Here is a 12,585-nt window from a genome sequence, read left to right as displayed (position 1 = left end):
GAATTGAGACAAAGCAAACTGACTCCATATTTGGTACTCTCTCCTTCATTATAAATCTCCCCCAAGACTTCTGGTAGACCCCAAAGCTACAGGCAATACCAAACCTTTTATATGAGTACTGTGAGACAAAACTAAAATCAACCTAATAACTAGTGTGATACTGAGTGATTGACAAGTAGGTGCTATATGAAGTGTGAATACACTGAATAAAGGAACGGGTCTTATTCTTTGACAGTTGGGACAATATGGTGTGAAATTCCATCGTGCTCCTCAGAACAGAAAACAATTTAAAACTGTTGAATTATTCACTTCTGGAATTTTCCATTTGAGACTTTCATAGCATGGTTGCTGGTAGATAACTGACACTGTGGAAAGCAAAACTGTATAAAATGGCTTCTTATTTCATAAAACATATACCATTAAAGAGTCTTAATATATATCATAAAACATATGCATCTTTCAAGGCAATAACACACTGTTCCTTGCTGTTAACATTGATAAAGAAAGCATGCTCTGCATATTGACCAATTACATATCTGTATGTTAATTATCATCTACTACAAAACTAAACATATTTAATAACAATTGTCAAATGCATTAGGATTTACTTTAATATTATGTCTACATAGCAGAATAATAGCAGTAGGCTCTCCCTTAGGGCCTACAGCCTATCTAGATACAAGGTTGCTGGCCCCAATAACAGGGCCAGAATAGGTTAAATCTTATTAGAAAAATTATTAAGAGCTAGAGTCAGTAGAAGATGACAAGGAAACCGTGTTTTCTGGATGCAGCAGAAAAGCTGCATGTGTATATGCAGAGCATGTGTCAGCTTGTACAGCACCTGCATAAGTTCAAGGCACACAGTATCCCAGAATGCAGGGAAGATATGGGCATGAAGCTCCATCCAGAGCTGAGGAGAAGTCGGTAACTAATAACTGCTGGCAAGACAGTCAGTGTCCTTTAAAAATGCTACCCCTGGAAGAGTGACCACACACCAGGGAAAGGGCCCGCACCGAAGGGCAGTTGGGAAACACAAATTAAACCTGATTTTTTTAAGCTGTCATGAAGTGAGGGAAGACCTGGGAGGAGTTGGGGGATAGGGAAGAGAGTATGATCAAAATAAATTATATGAAATTCTCAAGATATTAATAAAAGTATCATTTAAAAAGAAAGCAATATTGATTTTATCTAAACTCAATGCAATACTGTTTACCACACAATATATAGGAAAAAGTCTTAAGTTTTATCCAATATATAGCATCATGTGAGGCATGATACAGGTGTGAGTGTCTCAGCTATTGGTGGTGCCAAAAATGGAGCCTAAGAGACAGACATGGCAAAATGAGTCATGCAGATGAGAAGACAGACAAAAGCGGGGAGGGGGGTGAACATAAGGGACATATGACAATCCTGCTTCAAAAAAAAAACCTTAAAACTGGGCTGTGTACGAACGAATCTGGGTACAGTGGCTGAGGAAGCAGAGACAGGGGAATCCCAGGGCCTCTCAAGCTAGTCAGCCAAGCCAACTTGACAAGCTCCAGGTTCAGTAAGAGATGTTATCTCAAAAGCTATGCCTCTCCGTGTTCATCCACATGTGGGCACATGTGCACTTGCACAAATACACACACACACACACAAACCTTATTTTAAATAAACAGTTAAAGGTGGTTGTATTTAAACTGTCATCATCACCAAAGTTTGACTGTCTTCTGTGAGGACTGAATACACACTTCGTTCGAGGGCTTTCATGGTGGCCTTAGAAGTATAAGGCTTCTCCAGCTGTTTCTCCGGTTTGAATGATTGCCTGAAATTGCTCATCTTATCAGTGTCACGGTCTTGATATTCCTGAACAAATAATTCTGTATACTGAAACTTGAACCATCAAAGTGACAGCATTAGGAGGTGGGGCCTTTGGGATATGTTTCAATTTGAGTATGATATTTCTCCCGGTTCCCTTGGGTCCTCAGTTGGTGGTGCTGTTTCACAAGATGAACAGATTTTTCTATGGTGGCCTTAGTTTGGGAAAATGGGTCACTTGGGGGTATCTCTTTGAAGAGTGTGCTTCTCAGCCCAGTCCTTATACTTTATGTCCACAATGAAGTGAACAACCTTCCTTTAACATGTTCCTCCCATCCTGGTGTTCTGCCTCACAGAACTTCAGATGGGCCCAGAAACAGAGCCAAGTCACCATGGCCTTAGCTTCTGCAACCATAAGCCAAGGGAAATCACTCATCTTTTAAGTTGTATTGGGTATTTTGCCACAGTGATGCAGTCGTAATAAACACAGGAAGTGATTTGTTCAAGAAACATCACTTTTATGGAGGATCCCTGAGAGCTCACCTGCCTTTGCTGCCTCGCGGAGACCCAATGGGAAGACACAATACGTGAATCAAGATTTAGTCCCTCACCAGACAGCATATCCACTGATCCTGACTCCCCCGTCTCTAGAACCATGGCCTGGAATAGAAGCGGGACTCAGCCTGGCTTAAGTAGGACAATCATTCAGCCTCCTCTCGCATTTCCATCGTCTTCGATGGGTGATAACTTTATCCTTCTCCCCAGCTCTTTTCTTCACTTTTAGCATGCTGCACATAAAAAGGTGTTTGTTTCAAGGTATTAATTTTTTATAACATCTCATTTTCTTTTGTCTCTAGTGACTCTGGTCCCATTTCTATGTTCTATCATAAACATAATATTTATGAAATGCTATAAACACTGAACATATTACTGCACAGAGTCATTACTGTCTGCCTTATTAAGTTTGTGGTGATCAGAAAAGTGATGTCTATTCAGCTATTTCACATGATGCTTCTTCAACCTACATAGGTCACTGATGTTCAGATTCGCTTTAAGGCCTGGGTTGGAGAGATGACTTGGCAATTTAGAGTGCTTGCTGTTCTTTCTGAGGACTAGGTTCAATTTCCAGGACCCACATGATGTCTCAAAATAATTTCTAATTACAGTTACACTGGATCTACTCCTTTCTTTTGACCTCTGCACATACAAAGTGTGTATGTGGTGCACATACATACATACATACATACGTACGTACGTACGTACATACATAGTGGCAAAATACTCAAATACATAAAATAAAATATTTTAAATCTAATAAAAAAGAAAAATGGGTTGGTTGTTTTGGGTTTAACATGTATTCTAATTTCTCTCTTTTAAAGTAATGAGCAATAGGTTCTGATCAGTATTTTCATGCAAAATACTTAATTTTCAGGAACAGATTCCTATAACTACCATTTCATTGTACTAAACTGGGTAAGACAATCTATTCAGCACTCACGAAGTCCCCACTGCAGTCAGTGAATTGAAGTGAGGTGCTGTGGAGAAGCCAAAACAATCATTATGTGATTTCTCACCCTCAAATGGTCCAATAATAGTTCACAAGAGCAGCATCTATTCACTCAGTTACTATGCAGGTCTAATTGTGGTAAACAATAACAGAGGGACAGAGACAGAGCCCTGTGTGAGCAGAGACAGAATCATTCTGATTGGAGCAAGTGGAAGTGAATTCACAGTGAAGGCTAAACCATGAGACAAAACCAAAGTCCATTAGCACTTGAGCATGTGCTGCTAACACCAGACAGGCAACAGTGTCAGCAAATACACCAAGTACTCCTCATTCCCCGCAGTAGAAATGTGGTGTGATTCTTAAGGTGGTGAAAAGGAAGTTTTATTGTGGTAACAGGAAAGGTAAGCAAGAACATGAGGAAAATATGTACTTCCTAACAAAGAGTGTAGATTCTTTTGAAATTATTTACTATTTAGCAAGAACTTATCCCATGTTGCTGTTGTTATATCTGCAAGAGTACAGCTTCAGGTGAAAACTTTATGGTTTTATAAGTTTGAGAATGCCTTAATTATATCATCTACATCCCATTCTGTAAATGTCCCTCCCATGTATACAGTGCCACGTGCACTGGAAAACAGAACAACTAAGATGTTCTGACCAAGACACTTGGTGTCTTCTTGGAGAGGTCCATTAATATCAAGTAGTAGGTACATAACTGCAAAGAACAAGGGAACCATGAATATAGAGAGCACATAAAAGCTAAGACCACACACACACACACACATACACACACACACACACACACACACACAAGAAAAGCTTCCCAAAGGAAAAAAGTCTGAAAACATTGCTCACCGGAAGTGGGGATTTGATTAGGGAGTCAATGGAGAATGACTTCTCTCTCCTTTAAAGCTGTCTGCTACCCCTGACTGACAGAGGCCCCATGGAGCACACTGTTGGAAGCACAGAGAGCCTAGTGTCCATAGATCACCGGGGAACCCAGGAAGATTAAGCACCCAGGATTGTTCTTTCAAAGAGAAGGACATATAACCTGTTTTTCTATAAAGCTGGCTTTGGAAGTGATTGACAGCCAGGTGATGTGCCTTATCTCTCGTGCCAGGCCACATCAAGCTCCTACAACCAGGACCAGAGAAACCCAATAGTCTAAACATGGCCCCTATGTTATCTGTATAGCCAGAGGCTTCCCAAGCTCCTGCAACCAGGACCAGAGGTGGCTTGAAGCCCAAACGGCCTCTACACTATCTATATGACCAAGAGTGTGCCAGACAGAGCCTTCCCTAGCCCTTTAAGCTAGCATAGGTAACCGAGCTCTAGAACCATCTAGAGAAATGGCATGAACAATGAGTCAAGTTTCAGTGTGCTCCACTGAGCACTAAGGATTTTATTTCCTCAGGAAACTTTTTTCCAAATTATGCTGTATTTAAATTTGTTGTGAATAAACCTCCTGGAATTAGACTCCTTGGAGTCTTGATTCATGTTAACAAAGTTAATCTGAACTGAGCTTTCTTTCTAATCCCTTTCATCTTGCTTCCCTGCCCAGACACCTGCAGAGTTCCCATGAGTACATGAGCCCGCTAAGATTTCTAAGTCACTGGAAAATACAGTCATCCCTTAGCATACATAGGATACCCAAGGACCACTCCTATGCCACTTGTCTCACTTTGTAACCAAATCTGCAGATGTTTAAATCCCTTGTGTAAAATGGCATGATTTTTGCATGTAACTAACAAGTAACTTTGCATATACTTCAGGTCATCCATGCATTACTTATACTACAATGTAAACACTTATACATCCATGTGCTCTAGACACAGTTGTGCCTTCTGAGTACTTTGGATCTACTAGTGGTTGAAAATACAGACGCAGAGCTCACAGAGAAGCTGACGGTAGCATTACATCATTGCATCAGCTAGCTGCTCACTAAAGATCCAGGCCACGCAGTAGAGCAATTAGTAAAGGCTGCATCTCAAGGCTTTTGTAATACATTAACTCACAAACATTTTATTACTTCTGTCAACCCACCGAGTTTTATGTGGTCATCAATTGCAACTCTGAAAGTGAGCCCACAATGTATGCCATCGCGTAATGATGAAAAACACATTACCTTATTCCCAGTGCTTATTATTAGTGACAATCCTCTGCTCAGTGATTCATGCTTTTTGTCCCTGAGCGAACATAGCGACGATTATCTCATCGTAGCAGGCATTGTTGATGGGCACGGTATTCTGTGGAGTACAGTGGTCTTCTGGTTATTATATTGTGGCAAGTACAAAAAGCTCTCCATAGCCCATGCAATGTTTTGCTTGCTCTGAAAATGACTTCTTAGGAAACAGGAACAAAATGTTAATATCAGAAATGCTTTTGGCTAAACACAATGACTCATTCACAACACAGTAACCATACAGAGTCGTCATGCGTAGCTGGCTGGGAAAATGTGAAATCCCCTACATTATGTTTTAAAGTCAATTTAAAAGCATTGGCCAAAAAAAAAATGTAAGAGATTTTCGCAAAGGTTTTGCAAGCTTTCTCCTCACTTATAATGACAGTCTGGAGAATGCTTACCCGATATTTTAGTCTTTTTTCCCCCACTGCCGGTATGGCCTGGCTCTGTCATGCTGCCAGGTATGTTCCGTGGCCTTACTCATTCGAATCTGTCTGCATTCTTTTCTGACTTCCTAAATTACCTTCATTAACAACATCTCTCAAGATCTGTAAAAATAGGATAGCCTAGAGAAAAACCATTCTTAAAGGACCCTGAAAGCACTTACTTCTTCATACAGAGTACCGTATGCTGTACACACCCATGAAGGTAAACCAAATTCTGCTCTTAGGGTACATGTACCTTGAAGAAAGCTCTGATGAACCATTGGATCTCACTGACGAACATGACAGCTTCCTTTTCGGCTCTTGAACTCACTTAATTCATGACTTGGTGCTGACTTTAATTTCTAAACCATAAGTCACTGTTAAAATACCTAATAAAAATGAAAGAGCAAGACCTCAAAGGAAGCAATGGACATGGTCCTATTCTATCCCTCCTGCCCCGGCTTACAATATTAAAAAAAAACAAAAACAAAAAACCCAAAAAACAACAAACAAACAAACAAACCTCACTGCATTAAAAACTTCACAGCAATCCTGGCCATCTTGTCTAATCAGTGTCTCATAACTTCTAGTTTGAGAAAGCATCAAAAACCCTTTCCACATTAAAAGGCTAACCCTTAACAGAGTGTGGAGAGATGTGGGAACAAGATGCCATTTATCTGAATTGTAAAAGAGTTGTTTTTTAATCTGTGGCCTGCTTGGAGGTGGAGGGACTGCCTGACTTAAAAGTAATCTTTTGCATTTGCATACTTTATATTTCACACACACACACACAAGTGTAACTGAAAGCTGTTTCTTACCAGAACACAGTGGTACCCGTCTATAAGCCCAGAACTCAGTAGGCCTGGGCAGAGGATTACAAGTTCAAAGCCAATCTGTGCTATAAAGTGAAAGTCTGTCTCAAAAGGAAGTGAAGCAAAAGCCAATTTTTAAAATAACAGACATGAAACAAGAGTAAACAAATTAAATGAAACTTGACCAATATAGAATTCTGTGCCTGTCATATTATTTGTGTGATAAACTTTAGAAGAAACAAACAAGCAAACAAACAAACAGGACTTCAGGAGAGACTGCACAGAAGCTGAAACCTGTGAGCCTGAGCCAAGACTCTGAGAAGCCAGGTGAGTTCACAGAGAAGTCAACACAATGGATTAGAGAGGCTCAGAGGACTGTAGGGAAGAGATCAGAAGATGCTACGATGCTTTTTTGTGCAAGGAAGAAGCTTTTACGTGCACATACCTAAGTCCTTGTGTCAAGGAATACTCACCAAGGGAGCACCTGAGCTAGGCCACAGCTCAATGCACACTGCTCAGGCTCTGTTCTAGTTCAGGAAATCTATATAGTAATTGGGGGCAGGTGTGTGTGTGGTGGGGAGTTACTTAACCCTTATCTGGACAGTAATGACTATTTATATGAGAAAAATGGAAAACCAAGGTCACTGATTGCTCTAAGGTCATCTGAATGTTACTGGTCAATTTCAACCAGCGTTCTCACTCAGCCTGGATACTCCAGAACCTTCCCTGTGTCCCTTCACTGAGGACTCCTAGAACCACTCTTGATCCCCAAACTATTAGACAAGAGATACTAGCCCTTGATTTGGTGGTTGTTGAAGCACATCTTCAAACAACGATTTTGTAAAGTGTTTTAGAATAAATTGATACAACTCAGGGGGTTAAACTGGCTAATGCCTTTGAATAAGTATCGTGAAACCTTATCGATAAGTTTCGGAACTTTCTTCCCTTTTGTGTAAGTAAAAAGAAGTTGAAGAAAGAGGAAGAAATTTAATGAGGGAAGAGAGAAAAAAGCAACAAGGTGGCATCAGAATTCATCAGCCTTAAAAGGTCCAGTGTTCCAAAGCCTGTAAACATTAGGTTGCTTAGCTTCCCTTGGCAAGATGATACACTGACTCATATTTACTGCACCAAGGTGGAAAAACTCAGCGCAGAGAGAGAGTGAGCATGCAGAAATCGAGGGGGTAGGGTGGGGGTGTGGGGGCGGGGAACCCATGTTTCCTATCAAACTCAGCACAAATTAATACCCAGACATAATTTTCCTGCCTCTCTTTAGAGAGACAGGAGTCTGGAATTATTTCTTTCTCCAAATTATCTTGAACCCACCTAGGAGATGTTGCAATGAACTTCTTGGCCCCAGAGACACCAAGTGTTGGCCTATCTATTCCTGAAGTCTTTTCTAAGTCCAAGAAACACTCTGAATTATACTGGGTAACTTAGAAGAGTGATGATTTTGTCTGTCTGTCTGTGTGTCTGCCTGCCTGCCTGCCTGCCTATCTGTCTGTTTCTTTAAGGTCATATCAACCTTGGCTGAAATTCTGGACAATACTGAGCCAAACTGAAAAGAAATACCACATCGAGACATACTGTCAGCATTTGGAAAGTAGGAAACATTAAAGCCTGGATTTGCCCACACTACTGCACCGCAAACCTATACACTTGAAAAATGTCCTGTCCAACAGATGCCTGTGTCATTCTCACCTGAGTCCTGGTCTCAGTAACTGAGCCCAGGTTTTCATAGTAGAGTTCCCATGAGGTCCTCCTGTGTGCCTTTGTTTAATTTTATGATCCTGGGGTTAGACAGGGTCCACTAGATGAACAGAACCAGTGAAGTGTGTGTGTGTGTGTGTGTGTGTGTGTGTGTGTGTGTGTGTGTGTATGTGTGTGTGTGTACATACATATATGAAATTTACTAGATTTGTTTATACAATAGAGAGGCTGGACAACCTTATGATGGCTTCATGCATCCAGGAGGGGAACATGGTAGCTGCTCATCCCAAGAAGTTGGAAGCCCAGTGGGTCCAGCCTGGAACTGAATGTCTGGGAGCTCTTCAGGGAGTGGCTGATTCTCAGTCCACAGTAGGTTGCCAAAGAGGCTGGAGACTGGTGGCAGCTGAGGATCCTATAGCAGGTGATTTACTCAGTGTGAAGCAAGGCAGGCACATGAACTCTGCTAGTGTCTGGGCCTCTTTACAGCTAGGCCCATAAGAAGATGATGCTTACTTTGAGTGCAGGTCAGGCTTCCTGCCAATCCTCACGGACACACCTGAAAAGGCATTTCCTGATTACTCTAAATCATGTCAAGTTGACATAAAGACCAGTTATCACAGATTCTCGGCCTTGTTTTAAGTTTTGCAAAATGATTACAGTTCTAACTAGGAGAAAAAAGAATATATTGTAGAAGTGCCTTATTTCAGGAGGTTCCTGGGTGTTCTGAAACATGATCAGATTCTAGCTGACCCATAGGCATTTGGTTGTTACCTCCTAATCAACTGCATACTTCTGAGCATAATTATAACATCAAATTTTCTACAATTAAACCTCAAAGATGGGCAGTTATGTCAAGCCTATTCATTTACTTTGTTGAAAAACTTTGTCTTTGAGTCAAACTAAGGCACCAGCCAAGGACAATACAGGCGGTAAACCTTAAACCCCTACCCAGATCTAGACAATGGACAGAACACTCTCCACAGTAGAGTGGAGAGTGGGATATTACTTTCTCACATACTCTGGTGCCTCACCTTTGACCATGTCCCCTGGAGGGGGAGACCTGGTGGCACTCAGAGGAAGGACAGCAGGTTACCAAGAAGAGACTTAATACCCTATGAACATATACAGGGGGAGATAATCCCCCTTAGGAACAGTCATAGGGGAGGGGAATAAGGGGAAAATGGGAGGGAGGGAAGAATGGGAGGATACAAGGGATGGGATAACCATTGAGATGTAACAAGAACTTGGAAACAACCTACGTGTCCCTCTATAGAAGAATGGATAAAGAAACTGTGGTACATTTACACTATGGAATACTACTCAGCTATTAAAAACAAGGAATTTCCAAAATTTGTGGACAAATGGATTGAGCTAGAAATTGTCATAATGAGTGAGTTCACACAGAAGCAAAAAGAGCTAAATGGTATATACTCACTTATATCGAGACACTAGTCCAAGGTGTATGTCCCCATGAAAAACTGTACCTACCAGAATAGTGGGTAAGAGGGGAGGACATCCTATTGAAACTTTAGGTGTGAGAAGCCTGGGAGAAAGAGGAAATGGAAGGATCCAGTGGGTCCTGGAAAACTACAGGCGAGTCTGGGCCCTGGGGCCCTCCGCAAACTGTGGCAACAGCCAAGGAAAAAATAGGCAGTAAAAACCTTGAACCCCTACCCGGACTAGCCGATGGACATTCTCCACTGTTGAGTGGAGAAGGAGATCTAACTTTCACACAAACTCTGGTGCCCCATATTTGAACATGTCCCTTGGACGGAGATGCCTGGTGGCACTCAGAGGAAAGATAATAGGTCACCAAGGAGAGACTTGATACCATATGAGCATATTCAGGGGGAGGAGGTCCCCCTCAGACACAGACTTAGGGGAGGGGAGGGGAGTAGGGGGGAAGTGGGAGGAAGGGAGGAATGGGAGGATACATGGGATAGGCTAACAACTGAGATGTAATATGTATAAATTAATAAAAATGTATTTTAAAAAAAGAATAAATTAATAAAGGAGAAAAAATGAAAAAAAAAGAAAAACTTTGTCTTTGAGATGTGGGAATCCTTGAAAATATATGGAAATAGTCCAAAATAACAGAAACTAAATGTTAAATACAGCATATAATGTCACAATGATTGAGTAATACAGGACTGCAGAAGGCAGCTCATGTGTGTCAAATATTTGAGAATGTTTTGATAAAGGCTACTGTTGGCTCACAGGCAGACTTTCAATATACTTACCATAATTGAAAATTTCAGGAATTGTAAATATTTGTCATGTTCTATGCACTGAAAATCTGTATTTCAAAGGTTTCCCAAGCTCTTGAAGCCCATGCACTGATCCCCTAGTGGCCCATGGATATTATGGGGGTTAATTTTAATGCCAATATAACCTAGAATCACCTGGGAAGACAGTCTTAGTGAGGGAATTGTCTACATCAGGCTGGTCTGTGAACATGTTCTATGAGAGATGTATTGATTGCATTAATTGATGTGGGAAGACCCACCCACTGTGGGCAGAACCATTCCCTAGGACGGGGATTCTGAGGTGCTGCGTAAGAGTAAAGAAAGTGAATTGAGCACCAGCATTTCATGCATTAATTAATCCTTCTCTCTTTCTTGACTACAATTATGGTGTACCCAATGATGGCAAGTTCCTGCCTCTTTGAGTTACCTATAATGATAGTCTGTAATACTGAATTGCAGGCCAAATAAACCCTTTCTTTCATAAGTAGTTTTCGCTGGGCTACCTTATCAATAGAATGGGAAGAAAATCAAGAAAGATAGGTAGTCAGCAAAGCTGCAATTTTTCTGAAAACATTACCAAATTCTTTTGTGACTGTTATGAACTAATCAGTGGCTCGAGGCTTCTTTTGCTTAACCTGGATGTAAATTACAAGTAGACAAATAGCTATTGTTTCTCTTGGTGTTTGGCAGCAGAAGGAAGCAGCAATAGGCAGACAGCAGCATGGAAACTGGCACTCTAATTCTGCAGCCCCATGAAGTCGTTGTGTATTGGGGTCTTTGGCCTTTTACAGCATCCAGTGTTACAGCTCTCAGCCTGGGGACCAAGATCCTTAGTGCTAAAGACTTGGCAGCTCTCTGGAAAATTTCTGATCTCTAGGGCTTACAGTTTTTCTTCTCTGGCCTTCATTTAACCTTGCTGTGTGCTCTCTGCTGTTCTCTTTCTTTTTCTCTTCCTCCTCTTCTTTTCCGCTCCTTTCACTGCCAGGATGATTCAGAGTTCTTCCCTCTTTGGGGACTGTACACAGGATCTGGTTACCCATGCCCGCTCAGAAGCTAGGATATAGCGGGCCGAATGAGAAACCGGGTACTATGCATGCTGGGAACACTCATGCCAAGGCCCTCACTGCTACTTCCTCAGCTGGCAAGCAGCAGCTGTTGTGCTGTAGCTGTCAACTTCAGGTCTGTGCACAGAAGCTGGGACTTAGGGCTTGGGATGCAATTGGGGCTATTTGACCGACAGATGTTGATGATTGGAAGCCAGGCACAAGCTCTCTGCCCCACTGCACTGCCACTCCTCTAGCTGTTGGCTGCTGCCGGCACTGCAACCTGTGTCACTCTGTGTCTGATGCCTTTTCCAAGTTTCCAGCTCAGTCTGCGTTAGTGATAGTAGGCAAGAAAAGACCAATCAAGAGAAGATTTTTATTGTCTCAGGGGCGAGGGGTGCTTATCACAATTCGCACTTAGAGATCAAAGAACAGTGGGTGTCAGTCCTCACCTTCCACCTCGTTTGAAATGAATTCTCTCTTGGTGTTCATTATTGCATATACAAAGCGAGCTGGCCTGCAGACTTCCAGCAATTCTTCTGTTTCCAACTATTGCTAGAGCATCAAAGGAACTGTGCATACACTTTGGTCCAGCTTCTACGTGGGCTATAGATGTCTGTCCTCTGGTTATCAGGCTTGAGGACTAAGCCTTTAAGCACTGAGCCATCTCCCTAATCTGAGGTTTTCTTTTGCATCAGTCACCACCTTGCCTCTTAGCAGGATGCAGAAGCAGTACTGGGTCTGGACCATCAGGAGGAGTGCTCCTCTTACAGCCAAGATGGAAGTGGCTGCAGGGTCAGCTGGAGTTCTTTAAAGTCCTGGGGCCTCAGACAGGCTCCTGCAACTGTTTCCAACAGCCTTACCTG

At 41.9% G+C, this 12,585-nt stretch overlaps 2 long non-coding RNA genes across 2 annotated transcripts in view; both read right to left on the bottom strand.

Annotated features, from left to right (window-relative positions):
• LOC311594887 overlaps positions 1-12,585 on the bottom strand; it is a 438,778-nt gene that overhangs the window by 285,872 nt on the left and 140,321 nt on the right. The window lies entirely within an intron of this gene.
• LOC311594885 lies at positions 2,484-11,640 on the bottom strand. Its single transcript, XR_014778238.1, has 4 exons — positions 11,561-11,640; positions 6,168-6,300; positions 5,430-5,646; positions 2,484-2,585 (listed from the first exon to the last, which is right to left on the bottom strand). It is a non-coding gene; the product is annotated as an uncharacterized lncRNA (long non-coding RNA).

This window comes from Acomys minous (genome assembly GCF_964271855.1).
Source record: "Acomys minous genome assembly, chromosome: 3".
Taxonomy (NCBI): Eukaryota; Metazoa; Chordata; class Mammalia; order Rodentia; family Muridae; genus Acomys; species Acomys minous.
The sequence above is the reverse complement of the archived record's forward strand: the minus strand, read 5'-3'. Positions and strand labels throughout refer to the sequence as shown.